This window comes from Stegodyphus dumicola, chromosome 10, assembly GCF_044657685.1.
Source record: "Stegodyphus dumicola isolate Sdum_Otavi_A_Nest chromosome 10, ASM4465768v1".
Lineage (NCBI taxonomy): Eukaryota > Metazoa > Arthropoda > Arachnida > Araneae > Eresidae > Stegodyphus > Stegodyphus dumicola.
Window position 1 is genome coordinate 135,493,869 of NC_140777.1, and position 25,614 is coordinate 135,519,482.

General features: G+C 34.5%; 1 long non-coding RNA gene across 3 annotated transcripts in view; it reads left to right on the forward strand.

Annotated features, from left to right (window-relative positions):
* The window catches only part of LOC146995109 (uncharacterized), a 330,907-nt gene that overhangs the window by 269,434 nt on the left and 35,859 nt on the right, over positions 1 to 25,614 (forward strand). The window contains exon 1 of one of the 3 annotated variants that reach the window (XR_015043557.1): positions 23,111 to 23,881. The exons of the other annotated variants lie outside the window; for them this stretch is intronic. This is a non-coding gene — a long non-coding RNA (uncharacterized LOC146995109). Of the gene's footprint in view, positions 1 to 23,110; positions 23,882 to 25,614 lie in introns of those variants that run through there. 3 annotated transcript variants of the gene reach the window in all.

Sequence of the window (25,614 nt, forward strand, 5' to 3'; positions counted from 1 at the left end):
ACAGCTTTTTAGAATTAAGTTTTCTATTGAAGGATTTTTACAACTTGATAACAAGAGAATAGATAACGCAGAAAAGAAAGGCTTGTCAGAAACAAAACAACAGCGTAACCTTGAAAGGCAGCAAAAAATGTAAGAAGTGCAGGCCTCCATAAAAATGATGGGGATGTTTATTGTGCTGGTGCGTTTTAATTTGTAAATAAAATTTTAGCAGTTTAGCATACAATTTGAAGTAAGTCGTAAAAGATTTTTTCACCCATGTTAAATAATATGTATATTATACAATATAATACATATCATATGCTTAAATGCTTGAGTTTATTTAACTAAAGTGGTTATGTAAAAATAAATTTTTGTGCAAATATGCCACATGTATTTTAATATACGGCTATCATTCTGTCATGGTAATGTATATAGCAAGGTAAATTTAACGTGTTTCATACTAACAAAAGCTTCTGCAATTTATTAGGATTTATACTTTCTAAATATATTTTGAAAATAAATATACTATGCACTTTATTATTAGAAAGTTATATACTTAAGTATTGATATTAAAACTCAAATTTCTTAAAATATGGTTTTTTACAGTTGTATACATAGCATTTAAAGTATGCTAAAGTTAAATTGTGGAAGAACTATTAAATGTTTTATATGTTTGATATACAGTAATATATTACAGAGAACTTTAAGACATTTGGCTATAAGTAAATTCTTATTTGTAAAGAAGTTTTAGTTTTATCATTCTTAGTCGATATGTTATACTTCAATGAATGTAGCAGTTTAGCATACAATTTCAAATAAGTCGTAAAGGTTTTTTCCCACCTATGTTTAAATAATATTGCATAATATGATACATATCATATTCTTAAATGCTTGAAAGTACTTAAGTGATGTGGTTATGTAAAAATAAATTATTTGTTCAAATAAGCTACACGTATTTTAATACACGGCTATCATTCTGTCATGGTATTTTATATAGTATGGTAATTTTAATGTGTTTCATATTGACAAAAGCTTATGCAATTTATTAGGATTTATACTTTTTAAATATATCATTTTGAAAATAAATATACTATGTACTTTATTATTAGAAAGTTGTATACTGAAATATTTGCATCAAAACTCGATTTTCTTAAAATGCATTTTTTCCCAGTTGTATACATAGCATTTAGAGTATGCTAACGTTACCCTGTGGAAGAACTATTAAATGATTTATATGTTTGATATACAATAATACATTACAGAGAACTTTACCTGAAACATTTGCCTATAAGTAAGTTCCAATTTGTAAGAAAAATTTTAGTTGTATCATTGATAGCGTAGAAGTTTCAAATCATTTTTAGTTGATATGTTATACTTTGATGATGGCAGCTTATTTTACATTAATTATGCTTATACCAACTATTTGAAATTGTATAATATTAAAATATCTCTCAGAAAATAAGCATTTTATATATTTTATAACAAGAGAAGTATTTAAAAAAATATTTACATTAAAACTTGATTATCTCAAAACATAAATTTTCACTGTTGCGCGCATGATATTATAAAAACGGTTCTTGGTACACACTTTAAATTTAATGGACTTCTTTATATGAGTATTATCATCTAACTGAACCAAAATTATATTGAATATTTTAATAGTCAAAAATTTTACGTATGGAAATATTAAAAAATTTTATTAAAAAGCATTGTATAAATTTAGTTCTAAATAAAATGAGAATTTAACATGAAATTCTTAAGGTTTTTGGTTCACAGTAGTCTTTAGATGCTATACAAGCTGTATATTAACTATGAAGTTAAAATATATAACAGAATGTTTTAAATTGTGCACGCAAAGTGGGAGTATTACGTGAACATATAAAAAATTACCTCACAAAGAAGATTAAATTATAAAAACATTTGTGGCAACACAAACTATTTGCTTACTAATTCAGCTGTGCTATGTAGTCAGCTGTAAAAAACTGGAAGTAATAGCTTTAAAAATAAATATGTTATCCCAATTCTTACAACAGGATCATATTCAGAGATTTTGAGGGTTTTAAGGTGTACGAGACCCCTTAACGTAGTTCAATGGAGAACGTGATGCAACCACTTCGCATTCCCCAATGACTTTAGCTTTGGCACTTACGTTTCAACGAATGACGGCCTAGATAATTAACGAAAGAACATATTATTAGTACTCATTTCGTGCTCTTAACGTTCTTAGCATATTTCATAATGCCTTACCGGAAATTTCTGTTTTCAGCTATAATCCTGGAAGGAAAAGTTCTGTTCATGCTGGTTCTATCATCTCGACTTGAGGTTTTGGATGATGGTAAATTACTCATGTATCGATTGTTATACTAAGGAAACTCTATTTGTATGCCTCATGATTGAAAATTCCATTATTGCCACCAACCATAACCGAAATCTGAAAGGATTTTATGTGGGACTTCTCAATATCTGGCAATCTCTGGCAAATTCCGCTCAACACCCACGATTTGTTTTCGTGACTTCTTGCTAATTAGCAGCATTATCTTCTGTGTCCTAATGTGTTCTGCAGTTCTTTCGTAAGTGTTCATCACCACTGCAGTTCTAGCATACTAAGGTTGCTTTCGTCTGACGTCTGTTCCGCCTCAAGGCACTTACTTAAGTGGGTAGACTGCCTGGACGAGCTGTCACTTGTCCACTAGCTTCTGGGTTGGAGTAGTTCCGATTGGGCAATGGTGTGTGCAAGTTTCTGAAAGGACTGCCAATTTTTTTCATGGCGTACATTCTAGGCATTTTTTAAATCCTTGAGATCCACTATTCGCAGTTGTTTCTATACCTCAGGTTCCCGTATGCCACCGAGGAAGTATTTCATGGATTGTACTTCACGTATTTCTGTTGAGCAGTCAAAAAGGAGAGATGGGAGAGAATTTCGATATCAGTGGCGAGCTTCTGGATTATTTTGGTGAGCTTCTGCTATCTAGATATTAACTGCAGCCTTCTGTAGCCTTTTAAACACTTCTTAGTAGAGCTTTCGCGTACCGGGTACAGCATCAAAATCTAGCCTCTGGGTTTCTAGAAGAGTGGGACCGATATCGTCTTCTTCTATTCTCAGAGAAGCTGCGAAATTACAGGTTTGTCTTCGGAATCCTACCCATTTCCATTTGGAGCTATACAGAACTGAGCCTTGTACATATGCCAAATGTTTTTTCCATCACACGTGGAAAGCATGAGAAATGGGTCGGAAAACATAGGTACCAATTTAAAGGTATCAGAATCGTCTCCAGTTGTCATTATGAATGTGTTAAAGCTGTCAGATTCTTTGGCGACAACAGCAGAAACTCTGTCATCGATTTGTTGTTCGTCATCAGAAACTCTTCCTTTGATTTGTAGTTTGACAGCATTAACTCTTTCTTTGATTTGCTGTTTGACAGCAGAAACAAGTTCTCCAGTTTCTCTAACTCTCCTTTCGACCATGTTATTTCTGCTTTCAAAATCCTCGAAAACCTTCTACTGTTGTCTTTTATTTCTTCTTGACAGGCTTAAGTATCAATTTTGGATAGATTCCATTTTTCCTTGAACTGGTATTATTTCCCCTTTCCCTCTTTTGTTGGAAGCATTTATCTCTTCTGTAAAGGAATCAACCTCTCCTTTTATATCTTCCTGGAACTCAGGAAAGACTGTCACAAGCTGCCTCAGATGCTCCTCAATTGTTCTTGTCACTAGCATTCTGTCCTACTTCTAACACCCAAAATTGTTCCTGGCATAAAGGTTCGTAAAGCATGCGGAAGAGCTGGTAGCTTGTTAGAATTTATTTGTCCTGAAAAAACACTAAACAATTCTGGAGTTTTTCGAAAAGTACGAGTAAAAAAATATAATTCCAAAAATATACGAAATATAAAGGAACACTGCTAGTAGTTATCACTTTAAAGTGCTGAGAATGATGAAGAAAATACGATGAAAAGCGAACGTAAAGAGCGAACATAAATCTGTCAATACTCCTTACTCTATGCTGAACTGCAAAGTTCAGAACTGAAGTTGATTCTAGTCTTATCTCATTTTCTCACTCTCCATACCAAAAGCGCGAAACTGACAAAACTGTTGGACGTTCGAAATTTTGGAAGAGAAAGCAAATGAAGCCACAAGGAAAAATCTACATGGCTTATAATGATTGTCACATTAAAAAAACTATAAGCTGTATTTACAGTGGTACCTCGATATACGAGTGCCCCAACGTACGAGTGTTTTGAGACAGGAACTACCGAGCGAGCGATGTTTTTGCTTTGAGACGAGAGCAAGATTTGAGATACGAGGAATCGCACACTACACCGCTGTACACGACCGCAACATGCGCGCGCATGTAGGTGTCGTGTGCAGCGTCTAACAGTTTCTCCCACCTCAGACTAGTCCTCAGTCTGAGTGCTTGTTTCCCTCGTTTTGGAAGCATTTTTGATAAGTTGGGTTCGCGTTTTTTGCTTTTTGTACATTTAGAAAACATTATCATATTTGTTTTTATAAACCTGGGTCCAAAGAAGAAGATGATGTCTATTGAATTAAAGTGTTAAATAATAGAAAACCATGAGCAAGGTGTGCGAGTAATTGACTTGGGGAGGATGTACGGGCGTAACACATCAATGATATTTACTGTGCTTGAACAAAAGGAGTTCTAAAGTATAACGCCAACTAAGGGCGTTACCATAATTTTTAAGCTCCGACCTCTCTCCGTCAAGACATGGAGAAACTACTGATGGTGTGAGTGAGAGAGAAGCAGCTTCAAGGAGGAACCTTAACACAAAGCATCATATGTGAGAAGGCACTATTACGAGTTATTTACGAGCGATTTACGGTTATTTTCTAAAGAAGATCCCACACTCTTCTACAAACGTGGAATCGGAAGACCCGTTTAAAGCCAGTCGGGGCTGGTTTGACAACCTTAGGTAAAGGACCGACCTTCACTCCGTCGTCAGGCATGGTGAGACAGCAAATCCGGATGTAAAGGCAGCTGATGTTTACATCAAAATGTTTTCCGAACAGATAGTAGCCAAAGGATACATCCCCCCCAGCAAGTCCTCAACTGTGACGAGACAGGGCTTTTCTGGAAAAGGATGCCGAATAGAACTTACATAACGGCAGAGGAGAAGATGCCAGGTCACAAACCCGTTAAGGATAGATTAAATCTAGCAATTTGCGTCAATGCGAGTGGCGACTGTAAAATCAAGTCTCCGCTAGTATACCATTCGGAAAACCCCAGAGGCTTTAAGTCATATAATATTTTAAAAGAAAACCTGCCAGTTATAATTTTAAGAAGATATGTGGAGGGCAAATCCGAAGGCGTGGGACAGAATGAACTTCTTTGTGGAGTGGATAATTCTGGTGTTCTGTTCTGGTGTTGGCCTCGACAATGCCCCTACTCACCCATCAAATCTCGAAGATGATTTACTCGAAGAGTTCAAGTATATAAAATTTCCCTACCTACCACCCAACACCACTCCTATCCTGCAGCCCATGGATCAGCAGGAGATTTCTAATTTTAAGAATTTGTACACCAAGCACATTTTTCGCCGCTGCTTTGAGGTGACAGAGAACACAAACCTTACCATTCGAGAGTTCTGGAAAAACCACTTTAACATCGTGATGTGCCTAAGAATTATTGTTCAGGCCTGGCTGGGTGTTACAACGTCTGCATGGAAGAAGCTGTGGCCTGAGGCTGTAGCTGAAAGAGAATTCGAAGGATTGGAACCCAAAGTGTCAGTGGTAGAGGAGCTTGTTTCTCTGGGAAAATCCATGAGTCTGGAGGTGGAGGAGAGAGATGTGAACGAACTCGTAGAGGAACAGTCTCAGGAGCTGACAACCGAGGAGTTACACGATCTGCATTTGCAGCAGCATACGGTGGTTCAACGAAAAATTAGTTTTGAAGAGGAGCCAGAGATGGAGGAGGTTATCCCTGCAAGAGATATAAAACAGATCTTGAGAATGTGGGATAAAGTTGTAGAGTTCGTGGATAAAAATCACCGCGAAAAAGTTGCAACTAGTCCTAAATCGGAGTTGTTCAACGAAACTTGCCTAACTCGATTACGCAATACCTTGACAGGTAGGAAGAAACAAACCTCCTTGGACAGTTTTTTTAAACGATCTGCGGGTGAAAATGAGCAGATCATGACAAAAAGAGCGAAGACCAGTGACAAAAATTAAGCGCTTCCGTAGGCACTTTTTCTTTTAATTATGTTTTTATAGAATATGTATTTGTTATTTATAAATAAAGGTTTCTTCTTGTTTTTGAATAAGAAACTACATTTTTCTTATTCAAAAACACTTAAAAAAACAGCTGAGGTCGTGTTTTGGGAGCTGGAACGGATTAATGGCATTTCGATTTCTTTCAATGCGGAAAATTGCTTTGAGATACGAGCAAGGTTACGAAACATATTAAACTCGTATGTCAAGGTACCACTGTACTTAATTATATAATCGTTAGCAAGCAGATAGTAATAATAATTTTAAAACTCTGCTGCTATCAATATACAAATTATGTTGACTAGTATAATTAATTTAGAATTATGCGAATACATATAATATAAGATGATGTATGTTACTACAGATACGTGTTAATATAATACATATATAAGTCTGTGCATATATATGAAATCATAATTCTTTTTATACCAGTTAACAGTTAGAATTACTGAACAACCTTGAAAGGTTCCCCAAGAATGAAATATGGTGTAACAATGAACACTTAGTTTAGAAATTCGATTCTATTATATATTGTTGTAAAAGTCATTGTAAGAGTGAAAATTCTTCATTCTGCCTTAATGCGATTTTTTGCGTTTAATGCGTTGTTTGGTGATTTTATGATCCCGAATTATATTGATGTGATATATTAATACTGCATTTGTAGATATACGTTTTTTGAGAAACGAGTCAAGGCGATTGATTTTTTTGTAAAAATTTTGATTTATCCTTATTTTATTGACGTGCACCAGCACTGAATTGAGAATGGCTTGTGCTATGCTTCAATGGATGAAGAAGCGTTTGTAAGTAATGAATATTATGAACGTTTGAACATATTTAAATGAATAGTATTAAAAGTATATATTTACTTATATCATATACTAATACTTTATGGTAAATTTTTCATTATAAATCTCATCACAGTTTCATTTCTCATTCTATTGCATTTCTATAGCGGTACATAAATTTTGTGGTTTACATATTGTAGATTGCATCAGTTTTGCAGCGCAATTTATTCCTCGGTATGTTACTTGTAGTGTTATTAGAAATTCCATTATTTTTGTATTTTTTTCCTAATCAGATACTAATCTGATTAGGAAATTTATGTTTTATTTCAAGATATATATGAAGTTGGTTATATCAAGTGTTAAATAAACGTTGTTATTCGGGCAATAGCGTTAGCTCTTTCGAGATAGATAAATGCAATTCTTAATTCTTAAATACACAAGATATAAAGACACACTCGAATAGTAGATTCACTCACTTTACGTTTTTTAAGGGTTATATATATACATTAAGGGCGTGTTCAAAACAACCATTGACGAATAGTCTTGGCGTAATTCGTATTCATACCAAGATTATCGATTTTTCAAAGCAATAATTTTTGATATTTTTGCTAAACCGCTTACGAAAATATAATTTTCCGAATCCTGAACTCTTATGCATGGAAAAGCAGATTTTAAGATATTTGTTTTGCAATTTGATGCAAAATTCGTATTTTTAAAACACTGATGTATATGTTCTTTTTTTAAAATTCTGCCAGTATATAACATTATATAACATTCTTGTGTTATCACCATTTATAGTTGTCGCTTGCTGTACAGCCTGCTGAATACATTTTACTTTCTAGGTATCTACAATTACATCGTGTTGTTTCGGTACGAACAGTGGCGAAGTATTCATCACTTAGATACATTTAAAGATAATTAATTAATTTTTTCTGATTTTGATATCTATAATATATAGACAGGATTACTGATAAGAAATTTAAGGAAATAGTAAATAAAGAAGCAAATAGAAAAATTTCTTTCAGGTATTGTGAGATGTCAATATAAACTTCATACATTTTACTAGGGGGCTGTTGACAAAGAAAATCTTTACTATATATGTCTACGAGCTCTACGTATACAGTGTGTTGCTCAAAGTAAACTTCCTGCATTGTGAAGAGTACTACGTGTATGTCGTGATGCGTTCATGCGAAGCTTGTTTCCTCGTATGAGCTCTGCCTCTTCGAACCGAAATTGCCCGTAATCTGCAGCGTCTTGAGTTGTTTATGCAGCTTCTTGAGCTGTTCTGGTATTTCCTGTCGAATCTGACGATGACGCGGACAGTATTGTATATTTCGTTTACTTGCGACAAGTTTCTTGTACTTGCCTGCTGAGTCTCCTAGTGCATTTTACGTCATTTTTTCTGTAGCTCGCTGTAACGTTTGTGCTGTCTTCTTGCGTTCAGACATTTTAGTAAATTGAAAAAAAAATTATGTAACTGTAGTAAAGTAACATTGCATCTAAAATATGTTAAATACCTACAGAAGTTTAAACTTCTACTCAGAAAGGAACTATACAATAAAAGAAATTAAATTTTTATAAATAAATTTAGAATAGCATAAAATGCATAGAAACATTTCACTATGAAGAAAATGTATTCATTCTTTCCAAGCAACCAGGTATTCGTAAATAAATTTTTCTTGCCAAGTCAGGAAACAAAGACCTTTGACACTTGGGGTAATACATTTGAAGTTATGATTTAAATTAATTTTAATATAACAAATTTGCAAAATCTCAATAAAAGAATTAACGTAGCGATAGCATATCGTGTCACGTATCTAAAGGTGAAACATAAACGTTGCCAAAAGCAGCTATTCATTTAAAATACTAAAATTAACGAAATATTTTTCGACATACAGTGACGTTATATGTAATCACGTGCTTTCTTCAACTCAGAATATAACCGTAAATAATAACAATAAGTTTCGAGTTTGGCAATACTATTTATTTCATATTTTTTTAACTTAAAAATTTCTCTTAAACAATACGATTTGAGAGTGAGAAGAGCCATCATTTTTCTAAATAAAGCAATTTGATCTCCAGCGCTTTCCGAAATTTTATATAACATCTCGAGTGATAGTCGTAGGAAGATAACAATAGTCGAAAAGTTTTACCAAGAATTTTTGAAATCCGAGGGTACCTCCTTTTAAACTCAAATCTCCCCCCCCCGTTCCGGAGGATATGATGTTACGAAGAAAAAAAGAACAAAGAGGCAAAATCCCAAATATATTTAAACTGCTGATTCCTGTTTACAATATTCAATTTCCTTTAAAAACATTAAGCTTCATTTAAATAAAAGGAAAATAAATTCACACATTTTCCCTAGCTTTCAAGCTTTTATTGTATTTTTAAATATTCTTTTTGTCACTGTTGCGCAAGTTTTCCGTGGCGTCATTAGGAGCCGTAAGTCGAAAACATATAAGAATCATTGCTATAAATAATGATCATATGATAAATTGCATACATATGCGATTCTTTTGATTAGAATTTGAGTACAATTCTTTATACATCAGCTACTATGCCCCTTTATGTAACGACAAGGATTATTTTCAATGATTATCCGATGAGAATGATTCTTTACAATGATTATTTGATGACAATGATCATTTGCAAAGAATATTAAAAGCCGATGACTACGATTACTTAAATAGAATATGCATGTCATTCGATGACAACGATTATTTCCAAAGAATCTTCGATCACGTAACTATTGTATATCGCTATACTTCTGGGGTTGGGGGGTTGTGTATTGTACTACGGCCCTGTAATTAAGCGTTTTAAATTACATCAAAAACGTTAGTAAAACTTAGGATCCTTACATACTACCCGCCAGAGTTAATTAGTTTGAAACTGAGGTCTAAAACGACCTTGTTGAAAACTTTTAGCTCTAGAATCTAACGCGAGGCCAATCTTTTACAAACATTTCTCTCTAGAAACTAAATATTAAAAAGTCGTTTTTACATTATCATCTCTATGGACAAGTATTTTCATCTGTACTGCATCTATAAACAGGAGTTTCTTTGTTGAAATCTGGTTCCTTATGGAAGGAAAACTAGTTTAATGAAATGTTACACAATCAAATGGCAAGTAACTTGAATATTTATATTTCTCCTTTAAAATTCATATTTCATTCATGATGTTATTTAATTATCTCCCCGTGCTCTCTGTCTTGTGTTGTAAAGAAAAACACCAAACACGAGCGTGTCTATGTACAAGTGTTCAACACTACCGCCTGCAATCAAAACACTAACGTGTTAAAATTCAACATAACAAGACCTCAGAACACACCTTATATTCATCTCTAAACCCTGAGGTACTATTCTGAAAAGTGGCTAACTCTGAAGTGTAGCGTCAGAGAGCCTAACTACATTCATTCAACCTTTATCACATATTCACAATAATTTGCTCTTTTTACAGTCACACGAATAAGTTAAAATTTTTGGCATTACTCTAATATTTTTACTTTTAACATATCACAATATTTCTTAACTTTTAAGATAACAGTTCACATTGTATATAAGGACATATTAACATGCCGTTAATTTTACGCATTTTAAAACATACATTAGTAGTACATTGTTAACTTCTATTCTTTTCCAAGCAAGTGCCAATTCTACTGCATTGAAATTCTACATTTCAAAAGTCTTTCAGATTAAAACTTCTTTCTTGCCAGAATCTTTTAAATAAAATTTTATACAATAATTTTTACAATTTTCTTAAGGTACCTTTCTCAAAGATTATCAATGCTTTTTCAATATTCAAGTATTTACACATTCCTATAATACATTAATTTTAGTTTTACTCGCGAGTAATTGAAAAACAATACCAAAATAGGTAACAACTCCTTTCTCGCCTTTTTGGCGATAAAGGTAGGCCTCACATGAGGTAAAAATTCTTGAATTCTGCCACTTGCAGTAAGATTGAAAAATTAACTTACGGTTTCAAAGTACCATAAAGTTTTACTTATCTTTGTGATATTCAGACATCCTTTTTTCTGCCCAGTCCTGGAAGGTGGCGAAGACTACTTTCTGGTTGATCTTCCTTCTTGTGCGGGTTCGCCCTTCGGTTCCTTCCTCCATGAGCTTTCTTTTTCTTCCAGTTCGGTCACCCTTGAAGACCTTTTTCTTAGCATCTGCCTGTGGTCTCGGCCGTTTGATGGCAGCTGGTCTTGGCGGAACCGGGACAACTGTCTCTCGTTGTTGCCTGGATCTCGTTGCTGGCTGTTCAAATTTTTCTTGCGTCTTTGCATCTGCAGCTGGTCTTCCTTCATCAATTCGTCGACATTTGCTGCGTAGACTCCTATCCGATGGGTAGATCTTCTGTTTTGGAGCCGTGTTATAGTTGCTGTCATTTCTCCTGGCTTTCTTTGCATTAGTCGTACTTCTCCCTTCTTCATTCTGGGGGTGGTCGTGCCCTCTCTTTTCTGGTCGGTGGAGCGACTTCTTTTTCTTGTTACCTTCAGTTTTCCAACGGGGGAACTTTCTTTTCAATTGCTCCTGTCTACTAATGGCTTGCCCTTGGGATTGTCGTTGTTCCACCTCTGGAGCTTGTGCCTGCCGTGCCGGATCCTGCAAAAGATCTTGAAATAGTGGCATTTTATTACGATTATAAAATGGTTTTATCTGGTCTACGTTTGCGGTGCAGGTTTCACCATTCCTGGCTTTTAACACCACTAAGCATGAGTTACTTTTTCTATGACATATGGTCCTTCAAATCGTGGATAAAATTTGGCAGTTTTATCTTCTGGTGCTGAAGAAAGTTAATGCTTAATTTTTAACACTTCATCTCCTACTTTATAAGTTACTCCCCGTCGTTTCATATCATAATAAAGCTTCTGTTTTCTCTGTGCTACTTCAGTGTTCTTTTTTGCTTCTTTAATTTATTTTTCTATATTGCCCATTTTAAATTCTGGGGCTCTTTGTTGAACATAAAATAATTTATCTAACGGCGTTATAATCTTTCTGCCTAAAAATAACTCAGCAGGAGTTTTGCCCGTCGTATCATGTTTTGCGGTCCAAAGGGCGAAACCTAATTCATTGACATAGTTAACACAGCTTTTATGAAAATTTTTAACATAACTACGGACAATTTTCATTACATTTCTATTGACCCGTTCCGCTATATTTGATTGCGGCCGATACGGGACCATTTTTAAATGGCGTATGCCCAGTTTTTGGCACATGTCTTCAAATACATTACTTACAAATTGAGGACCATTATCCGATATTACTTTTAGGGGCGCCCCGTATTTTAAAATATATTTATTTAAAATAGAATCAGTAACTAATTTCGCGGAGGCTCGTTTTAAGGGAACAATTTCGATCCACTTACTAAAATGATCAACCATAACAAGAAGATAGCGACATTTATTTAACTGACTTTTTGGGAAAGGGCCCAATAAATCGATGCCAATTATTTCATTTGGAAATTCGGATTTAATACTATTTAGAAACCCGGCCGGGCGGAAATTAATATAATTAACTGCTTGACATGTTGGGCAGGACTGGACATACGCCCTTGTTAACTTTTGCAGCTCAGGAAAATAAACTGCTTCGCGTACGCGTTGGATGGTTTTTCGAATACCAGCATGAGAAGCTAAAGGGGAGTCGTGTAACTCCTGCAGTATATTTAATCTAAGACTAGCTGGGATAACAGGTCGAAATTCGTTGTTGGAATTCGTAGTTTTTGTATAAAATAATAGACCATCTATTAGTTCGTAATGGGCCGCCCTATTTCTTATCGCCACAATAACTTGGTGGCTAAAATTTTCAGGATCCTTTAAATAATCATAAATATTTTTAAATTCAGGATCCTTACCCAGTTCGGTTATCACAGTTTCTCGGGAATGTAAGTTACATGCTGTGAGCATTGCCACCTTTACAGTATCACCTTCTTCATCTATTTTTATTATGGATAGGGCATCTGCTACGATATTTTCCTTTCCGGGGCGTGTGCTTAATTACCAGATTATACTCTTGTAACTTTATTGCCCATTTTATTAACCTTGGGGATAAGTTTTTCCCTGAGTACAATCTAGTTCCCGCCGCATGATCAGAATACACTGTTATTGGATCCTTTCCAAAATAGACTCGGAACTTTTGCACTGCTAACAGAACTGCAAGTGAATCTCTCTCAGTCGCGGAATAATTTCTTTGCGTTTGATTTAAAGTTCTACTAAAAAATGCCACGGGCTTCTGATTTTGCGAAAGTATCGCTCCTACCGCATAATCCGAAGCATCCACTGAAATTTCTAAATTCTCATCGTTTTCAGGAAATTTCAAAACAGGGGCTTGCGTTAATGCTTGCTTTAATTTTTCGAAAGCACTATTGGCTTCGGCCGTCCACGAGAATCTTGCCTTTTTCCTTTTTAATTTTAACAATGGTTCAACAATAGCTGCAAAATCTTTTATAAAACTCTAACTTCAATCTTTGGAAGAGTCAAATTTTTCACAATAACTGTATTTGTATAAAACTGTATTTGTATATAAGAGGACTTTTCTTGGCCTTCGGATTTCCGCACCCTCCCGTCAGCAGAAATCCGTTTTAGTTTAAATTTTCTTTCTTCCTTTCCATGCCTTCCTTGTTTTTCCGCTGGCCTTCAGACTTTTTTTCTGGCTTACTATTGAACTGTCGACGTTCGCCGGTTGTTTTTGGATACTTTTTGGTCCTTGCCCTCTGATTCGATTTGCTTCCGTAGCCGTGTTCTTGCCTTTGCTGTGGTCTTGGCGCACCAAATCGGCTTCGTTGCTCATACTGGCGTCTTCATTCGATGTCCGCGGTTCTTCTACTTTCAAACTGGATTGCTAGCTCAAAAAACTTTTCCAGTGTAGTCGGATTCCATAATTAAATAAAGTCTTGTACTTGGGGTACTAAAGTCGGCAAAATCACTTGGATTATCTCAGGATCCGGACGGTTTCCATACAAGAGTTTAAAGACGTGAATTTTTCTTAAAATAAAGGTGGAAAGATTTTCGATTCGTTGCTGGTATATACTGAAGAGTTCCGTTTCTAAACTTGCACGATCTCTTACGACAGGGAAGGCTTTTACTAAGGCAGTCTTAAAATTTTCGTAAGTATAGGTGGGACTTCGCGCTTGAAACAAGTGTCTTCTGCCTATACATTTGAACCAATTAAGCGCTTGGCCCCTCAAAGCGCTGGTAGCTAAGGTGACTTTATGGAACTCATGGACTGGATACAGCATGAAGTGGTCGTCCAATTTTTCCAAAAAACTGGTTACCGGTGAGTTTCCATTAAATGTTGCTTCTGGTTTCATCAATGCGCGCATGGTCTGTACGATGTACCCAAATCCTTCCAGGGCGGCCGCTGGCATTTCTGGATTCTGAGCCGCTTCTGCAGGCAACAAAGGTTCTTCTTGAAACTCGGCCATGGTTATTCTTCTTCGTCGGGCGCCACTATCAGGACTTGTATTCCTCTTTACTTGCTTTGAAAACATGAACTATCCTGACTCGGAACAGGGAGCTTACTCAAGCTATGTTTACTAAATTACGTGATTCAAATCTTATTTATTGCAACAACTTAAACTGTTATGTCACTTTCAATTGCACAAGAGGCCCTTGCTTTTATAACTGCATTTATTTGTGGAACACTTCCTTTTGCAATAACATTGTGTACATACACTCCTCTCTTTTCAATCTACACCAGAGCATATCTGTGATTGTCGACATACACAGGTGAGGGTCAGAATGTAGAAGAATGTAATGCAATATTCGATCTTTCACCGACGTATTTGGTGAATGTTAACATTCTCCGGTGAAAGTCGACATTCTTTAATTTCGGTCTTTCAAGGTAACATATTTTTATACGATTATATACATATACATATATATATATATATATATATAATATATATAACACTAATTCAGAAGTCAAACAACAAAAATCAGCGTTAATTTACAAAATTTTCACAGGACTAGTTTCGATGGTTTTACCGAACCATCATCTTCAGCTGCAAAACCGCAAATGAACAAGATAGGAAATAATGTTTAGATAAGATAAGAAAGCCTGGACAAGAATAAGCAAGTGGCGTCATCTGTTGGCGAAACCAGAACTAAAACATAATTTCTCTAAAAGCCGAAGGCAAATTTGGATTGGAATTAGGATCGTTAACTAGAACAGAAAGATTTTTATGAATGTGAAATGCCTCTAGAAAATCCAGTTCTCCAATGGAAGATGTTTTTTGAATAATTTTGGCAGCAGAAAAATTGAAAGTGTGATTTTCGGACCAACAATGTTGAGCAACAGAAGACTTCTGTGTTTCCTTTTTCCTAACATATGCCTCATGTTCTTTGACGCGAAATTTTAAGGCTCTCTTAGTTGGCCAATGTAAATTAAACCGCACTGGCAAGGAATCCTATAAATACCCCAGGAATTCATATCCGGAATGGGGTCCTTGAGTTTAGAAGTTGGAATTTTATTGATGGGAGTGTAAACAACCCGAAAGTTAAATTTCTGCAAAATATGTGCAACTTTATAGCTAATTGATGGAAAGAAGGGAATAACAACAGAATTTTTATAATCTCCTAAAATAAGAGTGTGGCTTTTAGTGTGTTGAGATGAGAATTTTTTAACTGCTTGATTAATAATGTTAGGTGAAAAGCCCCTGTCAATAGCTATTGCTTTTAAATAATTTAGTTCTTCATCAAGGGCTAGTTTGGAGGAGCAAACTTGAAGAGCACGGAAAACATAGGAATAAAATGAAGCTAACTTTTGTTTAGTCGGATGACATGATTTAAAGTGTGGTGGAAGGCAAACCGATGAAGGTTTACGGTAAACTGTAGTACTGAAGTTGGATGTGTTGCGTGTGACCAGAATGTCGAGAAACGGAAGAGAATTGCAAGTCTCAAGTTCAAAAGTGAACTGAATAGCAGGATCAATAGAATTCATTGTTGAAAGAACTCTATTTAAATCATCTTTATTACCTTCAAACAGGGTAAAAGTATCGTCTACGTAGCGGAACCATGCCGGGAAGTTTAAAGTTTCAAACAATTTTGATTCATAATAATGCATGTAGATATCAGCCAGGATGGGACTGAGGGGGCTTCCCATGGCTAATCCCTCAGTTTGCTTGTAATATTTATTTTGGAAAACAAAATGTGTTTGTTTCAAACAGAGTTGAGTGAGAGAAATTAGCTCATCAATTTCGATGCAAGAGAAATGAAATTCGCGAAGTCTGGTTTCTAGACATCTTAATGCACCCTCCACTGGGACATTGGTGAATAATGATTTTACATCAAAAGAAACCATGAGTAAATTACGAGGAGAAATGTTTTTAACCTTTTTTACAAACTCTATTGAATTTTTTATGGTGTAAATGTTATTGTCTAATAGAGTGGAAAATCTAGAAACTAAATATTTAGCTAATGGATACGAGGCAGTACCTAAATTTGATACAATAGGGCGGAAAGGAATACCACTTTTATGAATTTTGGGAAGAACATATAATCTGGCACAATTCGCAACAGATGGGATAAGCGAATGTTTTAAGTTGCTTGAAATGATTTGCGAAGATTTGATCGCAGTTTTTATTTTGGATAAGTCCGAAGGTGAAGGATCTTTAGGGATCGGATTAGCTTAATTTAGCTAAGCTTAATTTTGTTGAATATATGCTTTTTTTTTTCTTTTCAATATTCTTTAACACGAAAAAATATTTCAGTCCCCTCAGTTTTGTGTTAAATGACTTTCACTGTATATCTCTTGCACATAAATCCCTTTCTTACATAAAATATAACTGTAAGTATAGAATAACTAAATAAATTGTAAAGGAAGTTTAATTAGCAACTATGAAATCTTAAAAAAGTACATAGTATGAAATTTATAATGGCAAACATTAAAAATAGATGAAAGTAAATAAAATTTAAATTATAGAATATACTTTATAAAATTAATAATAAGTGGTTAAAATATATTTTTTAATTACTTAAAACATAGAAGTTATTTGGCAGAGATTGTTGGATATGAAATTACTACTTCAAATTTTCAGATTACTATTGTTCATATTTAAAGTCTCAACTTGCAGTCTTAATCCACATAACAACCATTGTAAAAATCACCCGTTATCATATTCCAAAGATCAGCAGCATACATTTTTTTCAAAATCGTGCATAATATTAAATATTGGCTTTTGATAGTCAAGTTGATACAAATAAGATGAACTGTTTTTATGATTTTAGACTAAGTTTATTCTTACATTCACTTATTACAATATTTCATTTTTTATATGCTCGGCTATCCAAAATTTCAAGAGCTTTCCGGATATTTTTTTTGTCGAGTTTTTACTATACATACATTTCAGCATTTACATCGTCAAAATTGCACAGACATATACTTGAAGTGAATTTACTTTTACAGCTAAACACAGGAACTGGAAAACAAAAAGTACTTATTCGGAGATTGTATTTCTTTTTCGTTCATGAAAATCAAAGTTCATTACACAAACATGCATTCACACTGCACAAGCATGTATGGAAATTCTTAATACATTTAGTAAATAAATCAGAAAATATTTTAATGTATAACAAATGAATAGTAAGTAACTAAGCTTTTAGTTAGTAGTTAGCTTTTAGAAGTAGTTAAACTTTTATAAAACAGAGCATAATAACACAGTTACAAAGATATTTAATGTTATAAATTTAGGTAATTTAGTAAATTTCAGTTGTTCATCAAAGCAATGAATTATGAAGTTCCTTGTGTATCTTTATAAATGAACTTTATTGCTGTTTTAAGCAATTAAACAACTGTTCAAGTTATTTTAATAATTTTGAAATATATACACTAAAAGAAACAATAAAATGTATTAATCTATTTGTCAAACTTGATTTTGGCACGAAAGTCTGCAGAATGCTTCGTAGTTTTTAAGCACATAGAGGCACTGCAATTCTTATTCCTTGATCTGAAGTTTTCTGCAATTTTTTTTTTTTTTTTTTATTTAAATTGCTGTATTGGCACACATATAATTTTTGTATAGTGGCTTCAGATGTGGATAAGTTTTTCAAACACTTTCGTTTATTTTACTGGCGTCGCTGAATTTTGCGATGAAATGCAGCACATTTATTGCCGAGTATCACCTTCCAGACTTTTCATACTGTTAATGTATACATCAGCAGTGAATTATTCTCCTCTTTCCTCAAATACACTACGGCGTTAAACAATAACCATTCACTAAAGATTTTGCGTAAATTTCCACTCATAATAATTTAAATTGCGAAAATCTCACAATTAGCACCTAAACACACTATTCAGGAGCACAATTCTTTCGAAAGCGCACCGTAGTAGTCAAAAGTGGGGTAGGCGTCTTGCCAAACTAGTCGATATTTCCGTGACGTCAAAAATTTGAAAAGTGGGGTAGGGTTTGGAAATACGCGTCTCCTTCCCTATGAGTATTAAGATATAGGTACTTTCGCCTCAGACGAAAGAAAAAAAAATTCTGGGACTTGTATATATTATTTTCCATTTTTACTGTACGATACTGTGTCAAATCTACGATAATGTGTAAAAGATATGCCAAAATTATTAGTTGCTATTATAGCTTATCCAACGAAAACTTCATCTGTGGCCGATATATGGCGTTCTAGTGACCCAGTTATTGCATGAGAAATAATTATTTTTTATTTCATATATTTGTTCATGTGTTTAATTATTTTATAAAATTAACTTTAATATTTTGTTAATATTCATATTTATATTTAAATTTCTTTATGCTGAATGGCAACTAGTTCTAGTTCTGATTCATGATTGCTAGGTTTTGGTTTCAAAACGTTGCTCGTAGCGTCGCATTTCGATAGCTGGAAAATAAAATGCAATAACTTAGCTATTTGTTTATAATTCATGCTGTTACTAGTCATAAATTAATTTTAAACATTAGTAGCCAAGGCTACATCGTGGTGACCCTGATTAATTTTCGAAATGTCAACAAATGACTCTTCTGAAACTGCTATGAAAGATACGATACAGTCACCGGAGCTTCATAAGGTGAGTGTGAAAATACCTCCTTTTTGGATTGATAAACCGGAAATATGGTTTTTTCAAGTTGAAGCTCAGTTCAAACTTAGAAATATCGTTTCAGAAGAAACGAAATTTAATTATTTAGTTTCACAGCTTGAACCTAAGTTCGTCGAAAATATTTGGGACATTGTAACGAACGATAGTGCCACAAAATATTCGGATGCTAAAATTAGGTTATTACATTTATTCAAAGAAAGTGAAAATGTACGGATTAAACGTTTGATTACTGGTATCGAACTTGGAGACATGAAACCAAGCCAACGTTTGCAGAAGTTGAGATCAGTTGCTACTACAGATGTGTCTGAAAATCTAATCAAAACTTTATGGCTGGAGAAGCTACCTGACTCCATAAAAATATATTATTAGTTAGTGATGAAGATGTAACCAAGTTAGCGTCTATGGCAGATAAAATTAGTGATATGAATCGGAAACCAGAAGTATTTAGTACTAATGCTCCTTCTGTTCCCGCAAATGATTTGTTGCAAAGAATTACCTTTCTTGAACAAAAAATTGATCAAGTAACCATTCGCTCAAGACGAAGGGACTCGGATTTACGTAATTCACGTTCACGATCTCGAAGCCAACCTCGTAAACGATATGACCCTACTGGCAAATTTTGTTTTTATCACTTTCGTTTTGGAGCAAAATTCATTCTAGAGAAATGCAAGCCTCCGTGTGCTTGGGTAAAAAACGATTTCAAAAACCAGGAAAACTCGAATCTGCAGTAGGTTCAGCGGCAAACGCTGCTGCAGAAAATATGAAGGATTGTCGCAAATTTCGTTTATTCGTTCGTGACCGAAGATCAAATTTGCACTTTCTTATTGATAGCGGAGCTGACGTAAGCATAATTCCTGCTACTTCACAGAATAAATGTAAAACTGAATATAAACTGTATGCAGCTAATGGCACAGATATTTCCACTTATGGCATAAAAACGCTAACTCTTGATTTGGGATTACGTCGTGATTTTCAGTTTCCATTCATAATTGCTGATGTCACAAAAGGTATTTTAGGAGCTGACTTTCTTCACAAATATAAATTGCTTGTCGATATAAATAAGAAAAAATTAATTGATGGCGTAACACAGCTTTGTGTCCAGTGTGATGTCGCTGCTATTTCCAGTGATTACTCAGTAACCACATTAAATAAATCCATAAAAATTTTCGATTTACTGTCGAAATATCCCGAAATTTCTAAACCTAACCTTTTTCCTACACAAATTAAACATGGTGTTACACATTTTATTTCGACTGTTGGTCAACCCGTTTATTCAAAGGCACGACAGCTCGATCCAAAACGCTTAGCTATAGCTAAAGAGGAATTTAAATTTATGCTTGACAATGGAATAATTCGTCCATCAAACTCCCAGTGGTCAAGCCCCTTGCACCTTGTTACGAAAAAGGATGGTTCATATCGTCCTTGCGGAGACTACCGACGATTGAATGCGCAGACGATACCTGATCGATACCCAATTCCTCGCATTGAAGATTTTCATCATATTTTAAGAGGTACAAATATTTTTTCTAAAATTGATTTATTCAAAGCTTATTTTCAAATTCCCATTGCAGAAGAAGACAAATGTAAAACGGCTATCATCACTCCTTTCGGTTTATACGAATTTAATGTAATGAGTTTCGGTTTAAAAAATGCTCCTGCAACGTTCCAAAGATTTATTCACGAAGTCTTTAGAGGATTAGAATTCGTTTTTCCCTATTTAGACGATATACTCATTGCATCCAGTACCCATGAAGAACACGAAAATCACCTTAAATTAGTTTTCGAAAGATTACATACATTTGGGTTAAGAATTAATGTTTCAAAATCTGTCTTTGCTGTTCCCCAAATCGAGTTTCTAGGCTACCTAATTACACCTAAGGGTTCCCGTCCTTTGCCAGAAAGAGTTCAAGCTATTACTAACTACAAACGACCAGAAACAATTCATGAACTTAGAACCTTTCTTGGAATACTTAACTTTTATCGTCGTTATATAAAGGATGCAGCGAAGAATCAAGCATTGTTACATGCGTATCTCAAGGGAGCTAAAAAGAGGGACAAACGTAAAATCGAATGGACTGAAGAAGCTGAAAAACAGTTTGAAACGTGCAAGAATGACCTGGTGAACACGGCACTGTTGTCTTTTCCCAATTCTGAATTACCTCTGCCGTTCTTTACAGATGCTTCAGATACGGCGATTGGCTTTGTGTTGCAACAATATGAAAACTCCTCATGGAAGCCAATAGCATGTTTTTCTAAAAAATTAAGTGATACTCAGCAAAAATATAGCACCTATGATAGAGAACTATTAAGCATATATCTTTCAGTTAGACACTTTAAGCATTATCTAGAAGGAAGAGTATTTACAATTTATACAGATCACAAGCCCTTAATATTCGCCTTTCGTCAAAAACTTGACAAAGCAACACCTAGACATGCTCGCCAACTTCAATACATCTCCCAGGTTTCGACTGATATCAAATATTTAAAAGGTGAGAATAATATTGTGGCGGATACGTTATCTAGAGTTAATGAAATTTCATCGATAGATTATGATAAAATAGCTGATGAACAAACTCAAGATGAAGAACTGAAGAGTTTGCAAACCACTACTTCCTTGAATTTCAAGCAATGTTCTCTACCATCTGGGAAATATTTGTGGTGTGATACATCAACTAAACATGTTCGGCCGTATATTCCTCAGGCTTTCAGAAAACACGTCTTTCAAAGAATTCATGGTTTATCACATCCAGGAATAAAATCGACTATGAAATTAATGACATCAAAATTCATTTGGCCTAACATAAAAAAAGATGTACAGTTGTGGACAAGAACCTGCATTCATTGCCAAAAAGCTAAAATCAATCGGCACACCAAAACAAAATTAGGTGATTTTGAAGTATCACCAGGAAGATTTTCAGTCATCCATATCGATCTCATAGGACCACTTCCACCATCTAAAGGGAATATTTATTGTCTTACTTGCATAGATAGATTTTCGAATTGGATGGAAGCAATTCCTTTAGAAAATATTTCTGCTGAGAACGTCGCAAGAACCTTTTATAGCAACTGGATTGCGCGTTTCGGAACGCCAAGTAAACTCATTAGTGATCGTGGATCCCAATTTAAAAGTGATACATTACGAGCTTTCTCCAAAATCTGTGGCATCAATTTACAACACACTACTGCCTACCACCCCTCGTGTAATGGCAATGTTGAGCGCCTTCATCGAACATTGAAAACAGCATTAAAAGCCCACAACAACATATCTTGGACGGACACGTTACCAACAGTACTTTTGAGTTTGTAAACTATTCAACAGCACTATTCAAGAAGATACCAATCATTCTATTGCGCAAGTAGTTTATGGCCAGAGTCTCAGACTTCCTGGCGAGTTTTTCAGCGAACCAAGTATCCAGACAGCATCGGAGACTTTTGCTAATAAACTCCAGAAACAGATGGAAGTTCTTGGACCGAGACTAATTCGTAAAAATTCATCTGAACAGATATTTGTCCATAAAGACTTAAAAACTTGTTCTCATGTGTTTCAGCGAATAGATCGGATAAAAAAAACCTTTGGAACCTCCTTATGAAGGACCATTTCCTGTTATTGATCGCAAGGACAAATATTTTACTATTAGCACAAAAGGAAAACATGTTAATGTATCCCTGGATCGCCTGAAACCAGCATATATTTTAGCTGAGGAAAATTCTCAGTTGATACAACCTGACTACAGTAATTTGCAGAGACCGGACTCAAATTCGGATGTGAATCAAAAACCTTCTCGCACAGGCAGAACTATACGTTTACCTGTTAGATTCAAGGACTGACTAAATTATTTTGATAGTGGTTAACACTGCAATACTAGTTACTACCTATTTCTCCATCTTCGTAACGTAACTTAGTTACTGGTGGGGGAGTAGTGTAGTGGCCCAGTTATTGCATGAGAAATAATTATTTTTTATTTCATATATTTGTTCATGTGTTTAATTATTTTATAAAATTAACTTTAATATTTTGTTAATATTCATATTTATATTTAAATTTCTTTATGCTGAATGGCAACTAGTTCTAGTTCTGATTCATGATTGCTAGGTTTTGGTTTCAAAACGTTGCTCGTAGCGTCGCATTTCGATAGCTGGAAAATAAAATGCAATAACTTAGCTATTTGTTTATAATTCATGCTGTTACTAGTCATAAATTAATTTTAAACATTAGTAGCCAAGGCTACAGCGTCACCCCTGATCAACTTCTTCACTACTGAAGACTTTGCACTTTTATTACAAATGCATACGACTTTTCCAGTTTATGGAATTTAACGAACTTTTACAGGTCCTTAGGGGATTGATAAACATGTAGTGGTAAAGGCCCTCGGGTCGAACACTACTTAACGAATAATGATCTCTGATCTCCCCGTTGAATCACTATTATAAATGTTCGTTTTACTTTTCAAACTGTTGCCACCAAATGTTAGAGTCTTGCATTATATTTGAAGAAATTAAATAATGAAAAATTAGAGTAGCTCCTAAACACTATACCATCTGGGGGGCAAGATCTTTTTATTATAAATTAATTTTAATAGAAAAGTTATTTTAACATATGTGCGTTTAAGAAAAAAGAGCAGGGAAAATTTCCCAAAAACGCAAGCACATGAATTTTGGCAGCATAGTTTTGTCGAAAATTGCGCGATTTGGCAACGTTGAAACGTAAAGCTGATTCGCTGGTTGTGTTTGCGCCAATGAACAAATGTGTTATTTACCGTGTGCTTTTCTTTTTAAAAGTTCCGAGACTTCAATGGATATTGATGCGGGTGATGAAGAAGAACGCTTCAAAAGGCTTGCTGTGTATGTATTCACTTATATATATATATTTTCAAATACACAAAATATTGGTAAACGTTTACAATTGGGTGCCCCTTGTTTTTTGGCGATTCTTTTTTTGATGCCAAGATCGGCACCAGGAAGGTACAATTTCTTGATGGTCGCTACACAAAACAAAAATAAGAAGTCAAAGAATTGTACAGACTCTGTGTCCATGAACACATTGATCTGTTTTCACTTAAAAAAAAATCCTAGAATTGCACAAACTAGGCATTGCGCACTGCCTTAAATTTGCCCATGTACACATCAATCTATTTTCATTTAAATAAAATCAGGAAGCTAAAACAGAGTTAAAACTATCATGGTAACCAGAAGTAAGGTTTCATCGCCAAAATTTAAAAAAGTTGTCGTGAAGCGAAGGGGCACTCAGTTCTACGCTAGAGCGAAAATATTTATATTCGTGATCTGTTTGTATGTAGGAATTCAATATACAATTAAAGTAAAATGTTTGATATCCAAATGTAATCGAATATGTGTAGTTTCCTAAAAAAGTGCCAGAATATTTAAATGTGCGAAACTAAAAGTATAAAATGTTAGTTTCCTTGAATTATGCGTTTTCTTAGTCTTCATTTTACAATAAATCCAGATGTTAAGTATAAGTTCAAAAATAGGCTGACTATATTTTCGTTATGTCACATGTTATATTAAGTTGACCATTATTCTTCAGAACTGTATGTTTAGCTTAAAATGCTCGTTAAAAATGGGACAAAATGCCATAACGCACAAAATACCTTAGATGGAGCTCACACTGTAAATAAACTAGAAACTCTTAAATTTGTTATTAGTTTGCAAGTAGAAAAAGGGAATTTTTTAGTAAAATTTTTGGTGAATCTTCGGATTATGGTAACTTGGCGAAACTTTGGCGACCATCCCTGCTACAGCAACCTGCTAGTTTTTTTTTTTTTTGGATGCCATTTTGTTTTCACGAAGTAAAGCCATGTTTTATTTTATTTTTTTTTTTTACTCAAAATTTTTTCCAACAATCTGCTAGCCGAATTACGCTTATGCTAGAACTTTTATGGAACAAAAGTGCTTAATCATGACGAAGATTAGGTGCGAAATTGGGAGGAAGTGTAGAATCGCCCACTGCTTGCTGCGTTTTTAAGAATTGCATATACACGATATCTATGTACACATCAACCTATTATAACTTAAAAAAAATCCCAGAATTGCACAAAAATGGCATTGTGCACACTTTGGTATTGCGCACACAAAAATGACTTTATCCATGTACACATTGACCTATTTTCACTTAAAAAATAAAAATTAAAAAAAAATTACAAAAATCCAATTCTTCTTACTCTTGTAAAAAGCACCAAACAAATAAGTGGGCGATTCTGCACTTTAGCAGCGAAATTGTTTCTAAGTGCTTATTAGCTAAAATCCTGTTTGGAATTTTCCGGAAAATGTCACATGACATGTTTCATGATCTCTCATTTCTCTGAGACAAAATAATCTGTGATTCGAACTGTGTACTTCTCAGATTATTGCTAAAATCCTAGCTAGTAACCTTTATCACCTTACTAAAATGTCACCAAACTACCTGTTACCATGTTCCAAAGATTAACCAAATTTTTGAAATGATCTTTCTGAAAATTTCTAAAATCATGTATTTAACAGCTTTTGACACTATAACATATTTTCTGAAGCAGGGCAGAATTTGAAAGGTGAAACCTCTTGGAAAACACACAAAGATG